Consider the following 15,470-nt stretch of genomic DNA (forward strand, 5'->3'; position numbering starts at 1 on the left):
CCCATCTATGTGAGCAAGAACTTGCCACAAAGCAGGGGTCTTGCAAGAAGGAGAATCTGGTGGAAAGCGGAAATCTCACCTTGGAATGCGCTAGGGCCCAGTTAGTAGGCAGCCTTGGGACAGAGGCGATGACCATTCTTATTCTCTCAAAATCTGCAAAGCCACCAAGAGGGGACCAGTCTGAGAAGAGCACATTCCAAGCTGGGACCTCGGAAAATGCAGCATTGGGCAGACAGCGCTGGAAAGATAAGCAGGATGGGGCAGGCAGAAAAGCTCCTCAGAGCGGGGCACAATATCTTTCTCACACTGGTCATGCACAAGACAGCAGTGGAGCAGAAGCAGGAGGATTCACTGACCCCTTTTTTCATTTGGCTTTTCAGAGGTGCATCCTCTCATATAGGACTGGTGTCATATCTCCAAACAGTTTCATCCAACCACCTATCTAAGGTTCACAGCTATGGGCAAAACATGGTAACAAGCTTGTTACCCTACCTGTCCTGTTCCCTCCTTGCTTCTTCCAGACCTCCTTATCCTTCTTTACTTCTCCACTTGCTTTCTTCTGCTGTGTGCTGAGTTTCCCTCCTCTCCTCTCCTGATCTCCCATTCTCCACATCTTCCTACCTTTCCACTGGTGGATTTTCCTCTCATTCCACCAAGAGATGCCACAGCCTGAGGGTTGTGCAGTGAAAGCCCAGTCTACAGCAAATAATGGGCATCTGGCTTTCAGTCCATGTTGAATTTGACATCTCCTCTATCAACAGCTGTTCTTCATGTCATGATCATGCAGTCATACACTGGACTTTCTTGTCTTTTTCTTTCCCCTTCTCATTTTCCACCAAGAGAGGACAACTTATACCCAGGCTTTTGGCACAACTCCCAGTGCAACACACACATCAGTTGATAAGGCAGACACAGCTAGGGTATATGGAGCCAGCATCTAGCCTGGTAGGTCCCAGTTTGCTTATTGGGAGCTCAGTCCCACCCTCTCCCCAGCTCTTGGGGAAAGATGCTAGGGGACATGAGGAGCACATTCAAAGTAAGTGAGGGAATCAGGTTCCAAGTGACCAAGGCTGCGTTGCCACTACTGAAGGAGATTACTGTAAGGCACTTCCCCACAACCCTCCACATATGGCTCTGTTGTGGTTTTGGCTCACATCAGCTAGCACTTTCCCAAACAGTGCCCAGGCCTGTTACAAGTTATGGCTTGTGCCAGGGGCTGTCCCTAGACAGCTGTTTGGATGTGACCATGTGGATGTGGGACACATAGGATAGCTTGGATTAGAGAAGAGGCCTACCATTGCCTTAGTTTCCTTTTAGCAGGATAGATGTGCTGTGATGTGCTGGCAGATGAACTGTGAAGAAACAGGGCTCCAAAAGAGTATCAGTGACAGTGCAGAAAGGAGGCAAGTGTTCTGCAAAACCATTCCCATGTTGTTCCATACTGGTTTTTCACCCTCTTTTATTTATTGTCCCCTGGCTTCAGAGCTGCCCTCGTGACCATTCCCCTCCCTCTTCATCAGCTGCTTTTTGCTCTGGGACCTTCCTCCCGCCTGCTGTCCCTTCAGTTTCACTTTTCTGATGCCTCACCTTTGTTACTTCTGCTCCTCTTTGCCACTCCCATCCTTTCTGCTCTGTATTTAGCATTTTGGCTATTTTTTTTCTTGCCATGACCCAGTTCCTTCTGGAGCCTTATCATCACTTTTTTTGTTTCCTTCTGTCCCTTTTGTGCCCTCTTCACTTATTCCACACTCCTGCTTGCTATCTCTAATCAGCTGCCCAGCTCCAGTTTCTTCTCCGCCAACCCTAGTCCCCCAGGCTCTTTCATTTCTCCCCTGCTGCATTTCATTGTCCTGTTTGCCTTTTCTGATATTGTTTTCACTTGCCACATCCCCTCCTTGTGGTCTCCAGTGCTGCTGCTGCATGGCTGCCCTTTCCCACTCCCACCCTGCTGATTTCCAGGGTCCCCCCACTGCTCCCAGAGTGTCTGTTCCCTTCCTGTCTTTGTCTCTTAGTCTGTCTCTCCTCTTCCCTCTTTGTTCTCAGCTTTTTCCTCCCTTGGCCTCCTCCTCTCCCAAGGGAAGGTGGCTTCATACTAATGCAAAGCTGCAAGGGTCGAGTGGTCTCAAGAGCAACTTCCATCAGCTTGATTTCATTTCTACCTGCTGCTTTTGCACATTTTAACTCATTCTCTGAAATTGACTCAGATGGCTGCTTTCCACTCTTGATTCTCTATTGGGAGCCTGACTTGAAGCCTTCTGCAGTCAAGAGGGCTTTCCCCTGGCTCCAGTGACCTTTCAGGCAGCATAAAGGGAGGCGCATACCCAGTTGTTACCACCCTTAAACAGTGATGTGCACCAGATAACAGCTTACACAGGTAGTAGCAACAGCCATAAAACAGGCAGTGTTGCTCTCTTGCCTGTTCCTCACAGTGTTAGGCCCCATTGCTCAGGGTGTCCCTTGTCATTTTGGAAGACAGTGCCATTGCTCAATATGGATAATTGCCAGGATCATCACTTAAGGGAATGACGAAGTGTAGGGAACTGAGAAGATGTAGCAGTGTCTTATGCAGCTACACAGTCAGATCACTGCAAGGGACTTGAATACATCAAACTATCTTCAGAAGTTTTGGTCTTGATGGGCATTGGGAAAACCGTGTGGAAGCAGACCTGAGAACAACAGGCAGGAGCAGGCACCTCGCTAGGCAGCGGGACAATGAATCAGTGTCTGTGAAACATTTGGGATCCTGGCTTCAGAGCTCAGCAAAGAGTGTAATAATGGCAGCAACAATAAGTAGAGTAAAATAATAGCAGCCACCAGAAAAGAAGAATAGCATTTTTTAAAATAATTTCCTTTCTGGTTTTCTTAACAATAAAAGTTGGCCAGATTTGCGGTCAGAATTGCATTATGAATATTTTGTAACTTTTTTTTTTCTTTTTTAATTTCAAATGTGGTTCTCCAAACTGAAGCAATTTGGAGGCTGAACAACTGCAGTTTTAAAACCAGATTAATTCGTTTTCTTGCACTAGCACACACGGTTTTCACATCCTATGAATTTTTTCCTTTCTGTTAATTTTTTATTCTGGGGAAAAGAAAAATGACCAGAGGCAAGTTTGAAAGCCCAAATCAAATGTATTTCCCCCTCTCTTACGCCAGACATTTAAAGAAAATTTCTCTTGTTATAACCATAAAATGAGCAGCAATCTTGAGGTCTAGTGTCAGAGGTTAAAATTCATCCTTGCACAAGTGGTCAAGCCAAGCTTAAGCATCACTTGTTTCACCTCTAGTTTGTGGCCTTTTGGAATACTTACTGTTGTGCATAAGTGGTGTTAGTAAAGACCTGACCAGTTTGTAGATAATCCTTAATATCTTTAATATTTTTAAAGCTATGTTGCGGCTTATTTCAACATGAGTGATCAATTGTAGGATTTTTATTTCTGTGAAACAAAATCATTCTTTATTATGTTGAGTAAAAAATGTGCCCACTCAAAATATGAGCTTCTTCCTCTTTTACCACAAAAAGCTCCAAAAAGGCTGTGGTCACACCATGTAATTACGGGGTAGGAAATCCTACTGGCAAAGCAGTTAGCACAACATTTTCTGAGATGCCCATGCATTCCATATGTGCCTGGTTTCAGCAGAACACCAGCCTCAACAAGGCTTAGATTTGAAAATGTGGCTTGTCTTTCCAAGGCCCCAAATCTGAGGTATTAAACTCCGATCACTTTTAGCTTCAATGATTTTAACACCTCTGCTTCCTTGCTGAATTACTCCTCAAAAGGTTGGGTTTTGGTGCTCCGTACAAGTAGGAATATTTGTTTTCAGAAGATAGTTTTTGACACAGAAGCTGCTTCCCTTTCCCCAGATGAACTTCCATTCTGAGTAATGTTCTATCTCCTCTCCCTGCCTCCTTCCCTGCTGGATTGCCCTGCTCTCAGCTGAGAGCACCCTCATGGACAAAGCACCAAGATCCCTTTTCTGCTGTCTGCATCCTGGATCATCACATTGGCCAAATACAGATCTTTTTGTGCTTAACAGATCAAACCATCATTTCTCAGCATATGTTTCATCCTGCCCACTCTCCAAACTGTTAACAGAAACCTCAAAAGCCTAAGAAGACAAAGAAGTTTAACTGTCAAAACTATGGTATGTGAGCTAACACGAGGTGAAGAAGCATACTCAAATAAATAGGGTTGTTTGAGGAGAATCTGAACCAGCTCCCACACTGTGGTCCTCCAAGGAAAGTTCTTTTTGCTTTCCAAGTGTCCTGCAAGGGATCTGTGCCTCTCCCCGTGCCCCATGGTCCGGGGGCACTTCCAGGCGAGCCCCCTCACTCCGGCTTGACTGAGGCTTGTGCAGCCCTACAGCATGGGGACACACTTTCCCATTTCTCTTCCTTTTGCTCCTGCTTTTGGCAGCTGGTCTTCTCACAAGAAAAGTCAGGAGAAGTAGCAGGGCTAACCCTACGCACCACTGTTGCTTTTTACAGTGTTTCATTTTGCCACGAACCAGTGGCGATGTTGCTTTTCTGCAAGCTCTCTGCATTTTTGTCACTGTCTTAGATTAGAACCATATTGTCTCTCACTCACAGTTAAAAACTTAATATATGGGCATGAAGAGTGAAGCCACTCCTGCATTCTTCGTGCATCAAAACACATCCTGACATCGGGGAAACAAAGTGCGGCATGTAGAGCAGGAGAAAGGGAAGGGGTTTGCACGAGCGGTTCTGCTTTCATTCGCTCTGGAGTAGAAAATTAAAATGATGTAGGAAATCGTCCTTCCTGTTTAGGACAGATTCAGTTTTGAAAAATTACTGCGAACTTTGTAAACATTAAAATAGAAGCAATAACGATGTGAAATTTCACACAGGGGATCTACAATGTTTGTATAATTATAAGCATATGGTTACTTTACATGAGGTCTCTGTTATACTTTTATTTACTAGTGCTTGGGGAAAACAGTGGTTCTCAAATTCAGTGTTTATTTACATGTATAAGGAACGTCACAGTACCCATTAACCTGTCATAATCTACATTTCTGTCTCAGAGCTCCAGCTATATAAACTGATCTCCCAGTTATACTATCATGTCTGATTTGTTCAGCTACACTGCTAACTCACACAGTTTCTGTCGTTCCTGAATAATGCATATCCTGCTGCCAGCGGCAGGATGGGAACAGCTTACTGTCTTGGTGCCTGCTCGTTTCAGCTCTTGGGGGCTGAAAGTGAAAGGCTGTTGCTTCGATGCAGTTTTCTCTTCTCTTCTGGGGAGTTTGGTGGTGGCATATGAATTTATTGTTTTCTTTTTAGCCTGACTTTCAGTCTGTGAGCTCAGCCTCGGAGGTATCGGCATTTCTGCTTCTTCTATGCAGAGTATCCACAATTCCTAATTTTGTAGGACAAAAAAGGACCCCAGCCCCAGCCCTCTCCATTTGTGGGCTGAATGATGCTATTTGTTGTTGTTAATACTTAGTGGCCATGTGTTTATGGCTGCTCTTTGCTTCAGTGCAGTGAGTGCAGGAGCTCATATATGAATGGAAACTTCTGATCTTAGAAAAAAGTTGTGGAATAATTTCCAAACATTTATTGCACTTTTATGTTCTACAGAAGCACACTTACAGTTTTCCTAAGCTCGATATAACTGTAGGGTTTTGGGAGATTTTTGGGGAGGTAAGTACCTCAGCTTAGGCTTTCAGCTTTGGCTTTGCCCAGGCTGGGGTTATGGAACAATGCTCACTGTCATGAATGATCACAAACACAAGTTCTGCTTGGAGATGAACAGGGACACAGAGCAAATTCCTGTTTAAGAAGAGTCTGTACAAAGTTCTGCACTGTCACAGTTCAGCGTAACATCACAAAGGAATTTATTTGCATCCTTTTATTTTACAATTCCTTTCTCTCTTCTCTCATTTCCCTTGCTTCCCTCTCATCACTCCTGCATGGGCACGCTGAGAACAGCAGCTGGGTTTTCTCACAGGCCCTGAGATGACTTTAAGGCATCTCAGTTACTGTCGATGTCAGGATGCAGGTGAATAGCTTACCTGAGACCCCAAAAGTGTGGGTACCAATCTCATCTGCATTCACACTACCCCAGGAATGTCACTCCATCTCTCCTTGACGCTGTTTCTACCTCATTCCTTGTTTCAGCTGCAAACACCTCAGGACAGGGGCTGCTTCCCACCATCCCACTGGTATTTAACATTTTTCTTAGTAGGGAAAACTTATTTTTTCCTTGTATTTATTCAATTCAAAGCAGTCTGCCAGTGCTAGCCCTGCTGAGCCCATGGGTGTTGTTTCCTGCCTTCCTAGGCAAGGACCTACAGCCATTTCCACTAAAGAAACCCCTTTAGGAGTCTTGTTGCATACAGACCCAAACCAGGGGGTATCAACTGAGCAGCCTCTGGCAAAGGAAACCAAATCCTCGGAAATCCAAAATTCATTTTGACTCTTATCAACACTTTGGTGTTGGAAGGAGCCGTGCTGCAGCAGTCCTCAGGCTGAAGACATTCTCCGGTTTATGGAAGTTATGCCTGAGGACAGTGGCAGGGAAAGAGGACACAGACTGAACTGTGTGATGGTCACAGCTATCATGTTAGTCACATTGTTTCCCCCCTGTTCTTTTTTGTTGCTGTTGCTGGATTCATTAAGGGGGGAGTGAAATGCATAGAGAGAAAGAGGAGGCAATCAAGGAGAGGAAAAGGCAGGCTGGAAGAGGTTTCATATCAGAATGTTAGCTGTCAGCTGGACCTTCACTACTAAACAGAGGGGGACTCTCAGTGTGAATTCAGGTCCATCTCAGAAAACATCCCCACACACTGTCAGTGATCCTTTCCTTTTGCTTTTTGTTTTTGCATTTTAAATCTCTGCAATTTTAAAAAGCCAGTTTCCTACCCCTGGTCCAGCATGAGAGACAAGCACAGCGAGGGGAAGATGCTCACTTTCCCCAAGGAAACAGTTAAAGTGTTTGTCCCAGGGGCCAGTGCTTCAGAACACAGCCCCACACCACGGAGAGCTTCCCTGGCACATGGAGCTGTGGTGCCCAGCCCGAGCCAGCCGTGGTGTCCACATCCTTTCTCGGACCCAAATTAACTCTGTTATTTTGCTGAGTAAAAGATTATTAAACAAGCAGTAAGATGTTATCATTAGAGGCTTCCTAGTAAACTGTGACTGTAAATACTGGCACAGGGAGAATAAAGCTTCTTCTAGCTAAGCATGTTAGCAGCTAATGTTTCCTTAAATATTGTCCACAAAATGCATTGGCTGACCAAAATGTTTATCAATGCTACCTCTTAAGAAACCAAAATGGTTTATTTTCAGTTCCTCTGACTGCTTTATATTTAGTTCAGTAATGTGGTTACCTTTACATAAAACTGCATCATTAAATAGATTTCCCAGGTGATTTTCAACACCACAAAGGCAAGAGAGTAGTAGAAAGGAATGCTGAGCCTGAAAAAGAAGGATTTCACCAGTCCAAGCACAGCAAAAATCTCTCACCCATAGCATATTTTGGGTTGTTGGTGGGTTTTTGTTGTTTTTGTTGTTGTTTTTGTTTGTTTGTTTTGTTTTTGTGGGGTTTTTTTTCAGTTTAATCATGATGCTGGATCTCCTTATATTAAATGCTTGTTCTGAGATTAATTAAACCAGCTGGTCTGATCCTTGAGCTACTGGTGTGTGCACTTATTCTTTTTTAATGTAGGATGGGTTTTTTCTACATATGGGAGTTGTGGTAGAGAGTCCAGAGCAATGCCAGTGTGCAGTAGCAAACAAAGAGCTATGCAGCAGAAGTGGATGCCAATGCCAACACTGCCCTGGCACAGGGAATCACACCCCTGTCCCTCCCACCACCACACGTGCAGGGCAGCTGGTGTGGGCAAACGCCAGCAAGGCAGGAGCGAACCGTGGTCGACAGCAGACTAAATGCGTTGATGCATTCAGAAGCAGAAAATGTGAGTATTGATTTTGTCCTGGGTATTTTATCTATGCCAATCGAGCAACAGAAAAGTCCTTTAGGAAAGTGTACAAACAGTGTAGATAACAATCCCCATGCTCACTGCAGATGAAACAGAGAATGAATGTGCAATACTTCGGGAGGTGCTGGTTTGCCTCTGAATTTCCAAAGTCCAGCGAGATTTATTCATTTTGGGCCTGAGCCCAAAGCCATCTGCAGGCAAGGGGAGTCTTGGCTGGGGCAGAGGGTCGACCTTTTTATGGCAGGGCTGCTCTGTGGTGATCAGAAAAAAGCTGCTTCCGATCAGCCCATGTCTCCTTCGCACAGGGAAATATGCAAATGGTGCCCTCCCTGATGTTAATGGGAATTAAGGTTGCAGTTTCACTTCTGTGTGTATGAAGGTATCCCACAAGTGACAGCCCGGGTGTGTGTATACAAATTAGTTCTTAAAGCTGCACACATTTATCCTCTTTATAAAAGCAGCCCAGGCACTTTGTAACTGCTAAGAACAGGCTGTCTGAAAGGTGTTTTATTAACTGAAGCTGTGGAAGAAAATGAAACTGAAAAGAATACGACTGCATATTAAACTACATGAAGTGCTCGTGACAACTGGGGATCTCAGTATCATAAAATTTTAACAGCTGAATGCACTCAGTGGGGATTCTACATTTTTCTTTTTTGTTAAGAAAGGAAGAGAGAGAAGGTGGTGGTGGTGATGGGGAGAAGCTTCATTTTGCTCGAGCAAGCTCTTTATCCAGCTCAGTTTTCTTTGCTTAGTATCAGAAGTTGTCTTTACTTCTCTATAAATCTCAGCACTGCCTGTGCTCTGCTGACACCATCCCTTTCTCGGGGCAGGAATTCCACAGCAGGAGGTGTTCAATATCCCCAACAGCAGCATGACAAGGAATGGAAACCAGAGAAATGCACATTATGGGGAGACTTCCCCAGCGTGTATACAGTTTTCAGTACTTAGGAAATAATGAATTGACATCAAATGTTGGCTCAAAATTCATCAAGACTCATTTGTGCCTGAAATCCCACAGTAGTTCTTCAGCAAAAGGGCCAATTTCCCTGGTAAGTCAATAGGAACACTTTACTGTTTGGCTGGGCATCTTCTATTTCACCACATCTAATCACAGTCCCATCTTTCCTTTATATACATTTCTTTTGCTTTATTCTTGGTAATGTCAATGCTTGCTGAAGAAATATTTTACAGACTGAGCTTTATCAGAGCTATAGAAAAGGAGAGCATTGGACAAAAATAACATAATGGGCTTTTTTAAAAAAAACCCACAAATTAATACATATGTTTAGAAAACAAGTCCAGAATTGTACATGACTTACTGGAACCATGTTCCTCGATAGCTCCATCAAGGACCGCCTTACTCATTCAGGGAGTAATAGGATATTATTCAGCCTGAGCAAGTTTGATGGCTCTCAGTCTGACTTACACAGCTTTGCTCAGGCAGTCTTACAGAGGCGTATGTTTCCTCCGCTTGTTTTTACTTCTGTGTCTGTTTGCATTTTATGCAAACCAGCTCCAAACTTGTGACTTCACCTTCCAGTGCTTACATGTGAATGTTTGTTTACTAAATAACCCCAGTTTTTCATTTACTGATGCCTCATGAAACCTACAATAGCGTCCACACATCCAAAGGAAATCTGCTGCTCTTGCTGCATTTTCAGCCTGTCCAAACCCCACTTGTCTCTGAAGTCACAGGTTTCCCAGAGCAGAGGTTGGGATCTGGATAAACTCCTAAGCAGTTCTGAGAACTGTGGATGGGCTTTGCCTCTCCCACAGGACTTGGTGCTGCACACTTGTACCGGGGCTCAGAGCAAGGCAGGATGGGGTGCCAAAGCTGCAAAAAGCAGAAGTCACCCTGGGGAATTTTCACCTTCAGTCTTCCAGTTCCTTCAGCAGGTTGCCCTGAATCTTGTTTGCCATGTTTCTCCCACAAAAGTCATTTGGAAACACCTGTAGGAGGGCCAAAACAAACAGCAGATGCTGACTGGAAAATGTCATGGGCTGCCCTTCGCCCAGGTGCCTGGAAAGGGAGCAGAGCACCCCACAGGGAGACCTGGCAATGCCCAAAGCAGTGAGCTCTGGAAACAAACACTGGTGGGCACTGAAATGCTGACTGGACTCAGAGACTACAGAGAGCTGGGACAGGGATCTGATCTCTGAATTTGGGGGAACTTGTCTGGACTGTGTTGGACTTCTGAATTGTGTGCTGGCTGCAGTACCAAATGCCTCTGGACTCAAGTGAGATGTTACTAAATGGTACTGTGAAGCTGCTGCAAGTGTCTTGGGCAGAGATGGGAGCTCAGAGCCAACAGCAGAGGATGGAATGATCAGGAGGAAAAACCAAGAAACATGCTGTTTGTAGAAGACCAGTTCATAGTAGGAGCAAACCACAGGGGTTGAACTATGTGATATATTTTAGAAACTAGTATGGGGCATGGGCCAGTGAGAAGGCTTTTACTTCCATTCCCAGAGAAACTGGTACTCCAGGGGGTCCTTGAGAAAATCACTGTGCTCCTCCATGCATCTCTCAAAACGGACTCACAGAACCCAACTGATAAACCCACACAGGCTGTCAATACATCTTCCTGGGGGATGTGCTCTGTTGAAAACAAGGACCATTCACTGTGAGGGTGGTGAGACGCTGGCACAGGGCGCCCGGAGAAGATGTGCCTGCCCCATCCCTGGCATTGCTCAGGTCCTGGTTGCATGGTACTTGGAGCAACCTGGGCTAGTGGAAGGTGTCCCTGGCCATGGCAGGGCAGTTGGAACTGGATGAACTTTAAGGTCCTTTCCAACTCAGACCAGTCTGTGATTCCCTTCCCTTCCCTTTCCCTTCCCCAGCCGCCGCACTCCCGGTCCCTGACTCCCCATCATTTACACTCCCGAGCTGCGGGGCCGTGGCCTGGGCGACGGCGCCACCTGGCGCCCAGAGAGAGCCGCGCCACATCCCTGCTACGGGGACCAACCCAGCTCCGAGTGGGTGGGTTGGACCCGGGGGAGCCCCGGCCACAGCCCTGCGGGTGCCGTGAACCCGCTTCTGATGCACAGAGGTACACACGCTATTCTGAGTGCCCCTGTGGCAGTCACACAGCTCTTTTAGAGGACGGCTTGCTTAGTGTTCATAGAATCACAGAATAGTTTGGGTTGGAAGGGAACATAAAGCTCATCTGGTTCCACCCCCCCTGGTACAGGCAGGGACACCTACTGGACCAGGTTGCTTCAAGGCACCGTCCAACCAGGCCTTGAACACTGCCAGGGGTGGGGCAGCAACAGCTTCTCTGGGCATCCTGTGCCAGTGCCTCACCACTCTCACAATGAAGAATTTCTTCATAATATTTAATCTCAATCTCCCCTCTTTCAGTTTAAACCCATTCTCCCTTGTGCTATCACTACATGCCCTTGTAAAAAGTCTTGTGTGTATCTCCTTGGATAGGGCTGTATATGGAGCTGAACTGCTGAAGCGCCCCAACTTCGTGGAAATTTCTGACCTCATTTCTGTGTTTGTTTGCTCTGTGTGCTCAGAGAAGCAGCTCAGAGACTGTTATTTCCATGTGACACCTGCCTTGCATGCTGCAGGGATCAAGCAGTGATGACAGCAGAGATATGAAGCAGACACTGAGAGCTTCCAAGGTGAGGAAACAAGAAGGTAAATGTTGAAGGCATCCAACCTGGAAATCACAGAAGCCTTTCACAGTGCAGGGGAATGCAGGGAGCTTTTCCCCCAGCAATGAAGACAAGATATGCAGGGCTATGAAAATTCGAGTTATTTTCCTACACTTGGTGTAATCCTGAAATAGTGGAAAGTTTGGGGAATAGCAGCTCAGTATGCTCTGGTCAATGGGCATCATCAGCCTGATGGGTGCAACAGCTACCCAAGGGGCTTCTGTGACCTGTCCTGCAGATGCTTTTGCAGAGAATACAAACTCTGAGGATTCAGTTTACAACCCCTGCAAGAACTCTGCCGGAGATTACAGGCTTCCAAATGTACACTGCAAAATGATAAAGGCAGAGTGAGCTTCAGGAGCAGCTCTGTAGCACATACAGACCTGAAACCCGTGAGTAACGCTCGCATGAGGCTGTGCTGGAGCCAAAACCCTGCTGTGTGTGTAACTCACCAGTGTCAGAAACACCACTCTGCTTCCAGATTACTCTTTGTTCAAGGTGTAAAGTGCTGAACTCCAAATTGTGTCAGATAGAGTCACTTATACTCAGTTTTGTCACCCCTGCTAGGTAGTAATGACTTCCAGCAAACCACCAAGAGGCTAACATGTCAAACAGGCATGGTGATGTCTAGTGGAGCCTGTCTGTCCACAGGAACCATGAGATACACAGGCTTAGCATCTTAACAGTCTGTGGGGTCACACATACGGCTCTGCACCTCTGCTCACATGTCCAGGACTCAGGTGCAGGAGAGGTTCCTCTGTGGCACCCAAGCCCTGCAAGTTCCTGTTCTCCAGCTCATGGAAAGACTTCTTCTTGATGTAGAATGGCCTTTTAATGATTTTTCTTTTCTAATATCCACATGGATTTTCTCCCTTCAACTCACTGATCAATGTAGCAGGCTGCTTTCCGCTTCCATAATGTGTTTGCCCATGAACTTAATCTTCCTATCAGATGCTGAGAGCTGCAGAGGCCCTTGGAAAGCTCTCGGCTCACATGCGCTGCCCCAGACCACACCTTCTCCTTGAGGAATTCCCAGGCTTTCAGCTGGAGGCTGTGATCTCTGTAAACCCTGCCTGTGATGTCTGAATATTTGCAATACCTCTCATTGTTCAGGGTTTAGCACCGCCCAAGCGCACGGGCGGCTTGCCATTCCCTGGCAGAGATGTGCCGGGCTCCCTCCAGCAAACCTTCCTCACCTCCTGTACACACCCGCAGGCTGCCGGGGAGGGCTGGGGGAGGGAAATCGTGGTCCCCTCAGCAGTCAATGGAAAACTTTCCAGCGGCCTTTGCTGAGTCCACGCCATGTCTTCCATGCAGGCGTTGCTGCCCCCTGCAATGCTTGGGCAGTATCCCAGCTTGGCCCCTGACCAGGACTCTGGCTTCTCCTTATTGTAAGCTGCATCCCGACGTGGCGGATGCTGTGGCCAGGAGGCAAGAGCCAACCTTACTTGATGCTGGTGTCCTGCTGTGTCAGCTACCAGCCACCTCTGTTAGATTCAAGGAGCTGTGGATCTGAAGGAGTTTGTGAGGTGGAGCAGAAAGGCATCATCGCTCTGAAACATACTCATGAGAAAGATCACTATCAAGTCTTCAGATTGTGTATGGACCACTTGGTGCTTTGTGAGCTTTGGCACAATAAAGGGGAGAGCCTGGGAGTTCCAGTGAAGGAAAAAAAGCCCACAGTACGTAAATAAGATTTAAGACTAATGGAGCTGTAAGAACAGTAATTGCAGAGCTACATGCTGGTAAATTTTTATCGCACAATAATACATATGGCACCAGCAGAAAGAGTCTCTGATTTCTTTGCTTAAGCATATAAAGTACTACACATTTATAAAAGCAACCATTCCTATTCTGTTATGCTGTTTGGAATACGTTTGAAAAGCACATTAAAGTGTGGGGAAGTGTCCAAAAAAGTTGGATTGGTCTGGTTTATGACTGACAGGAAAGGCCAAGCAATTATCTGAACTCCTGATGGGACAATTTTGTTCAGATGTATTTTGGGGTCAGGAGGCAAGGATTTCATCAGAGAGAGTTCTTCAGCTTATGAAACATACAATGTGGCCAAAACAAGGTCTGAAATTGATTAGACGTAAGTATTCAAAAGGAAATGATTTACATGACAGCCCTGGATGTATCGTCCTCTCAGTAAGATCTGACCCAGCAAGGCTGAGATAACTTACTTATGAAATAGGGCTTGTGGACCCAGCTAGGCAATTCTTTTTTTTTCATTGTAATGCTTTGCAGAGAATTAGTACATAAATCTTCATGAACCAGGTGAAAATACAGGAACAGTTCCTCAGCTGGTGTAAATCAGCATAACTCCACCAACTGTGCTGGTTTACATTAGCACAAAACCAGGGCCCTGGTTTTTAAACGGGCTGAGAGGCTTTGCTGAGTTTGGATGCTATTTGTCAGGTGCCTTGAAAGGGACATTTTGGAGCATTTTTACTCCGTTGTTAAGTAACTACCATGAATGTATGACAGGTTCATGGATTTTGGGGGAGCTCCTGTAAAATTATGCCAGTGTGACAGCATTCAGCATTGAGGTTGCTGCCCGGCTGTGCCACGTGTGCAGCTTTGTCACAGGCTGGGTCTGCTCAGGCACAGATGCCAAATGCAAAAGAGATGGCTCCTTGAAACATGAGGCTTTGCCATGATGAACACATTGGGGCACTTGCACTTTGTACTAGTGGGCAGCAAGAGGAGGAGGGTTTTGTCTGGTGCAGCACTTCTCTATCACCTGAAGCCATACAGTCTGAATGCATTCATAGGGAAAGATCACATAGAAGGTATTAAAAAAATAATTTTCCTGCATTTTCTTCTTTTCTTTTTCCTATTATTTTGTTTTGTTTTATTTGGTTGTGGGGTGCTTTTTGCATTTCAGTAGAAAAAGCAGCTTACTCGCAAGTGTTTTATCCCTGGTGTGTTTGAATGTTGCTGTTTACTTCCACACCTTTAGCATTTTTGTCTTCAAACTGTGGCATGCACATCGTTTGCTGTGAAAGATGGAGAACAGATATTTTAAAACTCAGATCCACTTTTGCAAGCTTTCTTCTTCCAGGTGAGATCCCTTTCTCACACCTTCTTAGAGGGCTTTGCAAAGGTCCCTCATGCTTTCAGCCAGACAGGCTTGATGTCTCAGGAAGATTTATCATGAGTCACAACTTAATCAAGGAACTGGGAAAGATTCATTTTTCATGCAACTTGTACAGCATCATCGCTTGAGAGACTCAGCACTAGTAAATCTTGCTGGCATACATTGAAGGGTGATCCGAAATTTTCAGAGACTCCCCAAATGCAAACTGAAGGGATACACTGCTTTATGTCTCCTTCCAAGCCGAAAAGAAATATGTTTGGGAAATAAGCCCTTTAGATGGTAATTTAATTTGGGGCAGATGTGCCCAACAGCTATGACATCATGCTAAAGCAGGTCTTTTCTCCTCCTCCACCCCTCCACCCCCAGCTTTACAGGAAAGATACAGAACGTAAAGGGATTTATCGGGTGTCTTATCATAAATGTGCTTTATATCCTGAAGTGCGTCTGTGAGCTGGTTCTCATAGGTAAAACCAGCTGTTAGCTCGGAATCAGGACAAATAAACAGAAAAAAGAAAAAACAAAACCAGAAAGATTGTGCACAGAAAAGAAAGAATTTCCACCAGTGATCATGCATGCTGTGGGAAAGAAGAATAAAATTAAATATATGTACCCTTTGTCTTTAAGCATGTGATTTCTTTTGGTGTCAGAACTGTAGGCGAATTTGCTTTCACCTGGAAGCGAACTCAGCTCTGGATTAAGCAAGAAGCAGTGCTATTCGCAGGGAACCTGCAGAGACCAT

The sequence above is a fragment of the Neopsephotus bourkii genome, unplaced genomic scaffold (assembly GCF_033783945.1).
Source record: "Neopsephotus bourkii isolate Nb327-2 ecotype Australia unplaced genomic scaffold, CSIRO-AGI_Nbou_v1 NB_1630, whole genome shotgun sequence".
Classification (NCBI taxonomy): Eukaryota; Metazoa; Chordata; class Aves; order Psittaciformes; family Psittacidae; genus Neopsephotus; species Neopsephotus bourkii.